Here is a 2,080-nt window from a genome sequence, read left to right as displayed (position 1 = left end):
CCCGCCAGCGGCTGCCCTTGCCTCCCTGCAGATGTTTCCAGTTTGCAGATGGCATGGAGTTCTCCTTGGTCACTTGTTCCATTTGCTCAGAAACAACAGCCAGCATTATTGGCAGGAAATGGAGAGAGTGCCAACTCCAGGATGACACAAAAAGCCCTAGTCATGGGCACTGGTGGGGGTGGAGGTGGGAGTTGGGAGGGCTTATAGGCTGGGCCATCTGCAGGGACTTAGAGTTTTGTTGCCCTCGTTGAAGTCATGGTCACTGAAGCGGCGTCTGTCTAGATTTCCTCTGGGAATGACCAGAGCAGGTCAGTTGACTCATCTTGGAGGGACAAGGTCAAAATGAGATGCTATCTTGGAGGCCTGGGAGTGACTGGAGAGCCTGGCTTCATGTCCCAGCCCTGAGGCTAAAGTCTCAACTCAGAGCAAATTCTAGTCCCTTTTGAGAGAGAGAATTTTTTTTTTAAATATTTATTTTTTAGTTTTTGGCGGACACAACATCTTTGTTTGTATGTGGTGCTGAGGATCGAACCCGGGCCGCACGCGTGCCAGGCGAGCGCGCTACCGCTTGAGCCACATCCCCAGCCCTCTAGTCCCTTTTGAAATCAGAAACGATGCTGGGGTTAATGAAAGATTAGAGGATGTTTTGTTATTTAGGGTCAAGAGCAAATAGTTATATATATATATATATATAATGCAAACTAAATTACAGGCCGCATATGCCCCGTGTCTGTCATGCAGCTGTTTTGGCAGGATGTGGCTGGAATATCCCCCTGTTATTCAGTAACCTTCACACTCTGCACAGGAGGTGGCCCCTTTACAGCAGTGAATGGTGCCGAGTGATCTGCCAGGCCCTTTAGAATGAATGACACGTGAGAAACGGAAACTATGATTATTGCTCTGAATAATCTGACTCTTGAGATCTGGCCCTGAGAGGTTCATCTGCAGAGACTGAGGGGGCCCACGCAGCCCTTGGGGGCTGGTGGCATCGCAGTCTATGTGCTGGGAAGCGGCAGTGTCAGACTCAAATGTGCCTTTCCACCGGGCTCACAAAGGAGTTGGAGGAGGGGATGCTGGAGAGTCAGCCCAACGCCTTGTCACGCTGAGGAGCCACCGACTTCCTGGCAAGTGTGTGGAGAAAGGAAGTCGTCACTGCCTCCCCAGGACCTCCTCTGGACACATCCTGTGTCTGAAGCCAGGTGCACACTGGGGGACTTAAAACAGTAAAAGAGCCCCTCCAGCAAGAGACTGGAGAGTCAGCCCTGAAGAGACCCTGGGTCTAGGGAACAAGCGCATCATTGTGGGTTCCCAAAAAGCCTGTAGCTCAGGGTTTAGGAAAGAGTAAGGGGAAGATTTTCCTTTAGTTCGGCATCTGCGCTGCCCAGCACCTGGTAGGTGGAGCATTTACTGGGCACCTGAGAGGCCCCGATGGTGAACTACAGACTCATGTTCTGGTACCAGTCTGAGGTGGTGCTGTGTGGAGAGACCGTGTCCTGTGCAGGCCACAGTCCCTACAGAAGTCCCTTCTCATTCACCAAAGGGGAAATGAAGACACAGGGAGATTAAGCAATGTGGCCAAGGTTATTAATTTGGAAACAGACATCAAAACAAGAAAGATGCATCAGGTGCGGTGGCACACACCTGTAACCCCAGCTACTCTGCAGGTCGAGGCAGGAGGATCGCAAGTTCGAGGCTGGCCTCAACAACTTAGTGAGACCCTGATTCAAATCAAAAATAAAAAGGGCTGGGGGTGTGGCTCATTGGTAGACCTCCCCTGGATTCGATTCCCAACCAAGCAAAACAAAGCAACAAAAAGATGTTCTGAGACATAAGGATGGAGTCTGACAGCAATTTCTCCTCTGGAGTATATCAGGGTGAGAGCAAAGTGGGACAGGCCTGACAACCAAAGGAAGAGGCACCGTTTGCAGGCTGGGCAGGCTGAATCAGCGGCTGCTAGCATCTTGCTGTAGCTGGATATGTGTTGGCACAACTCCAGGTGGGGTAGGTCTGGAAAGGCATTGCCAATGTAGGGTAATGTCACTGATTAGCACCCACTACTGCACCCATTAGCATACAGTGA

The sequence above is a fragment of the Marmota marmota genome, unplaced genomic scaffold (assembly GCF_001458135.2).
Source record: "Marmota marmota marmota unplaced genomic scaffold, marMar, whole genome shotgun sequence".
Lineage (NCBI taxonomy): Eukaryota > Metazoa > Chordata > Mammalia > Rodentia > Sciuridae > Marmota > Marmota marmota.
Note: the sequence above shows the minus strand (reverse complement) of the source record.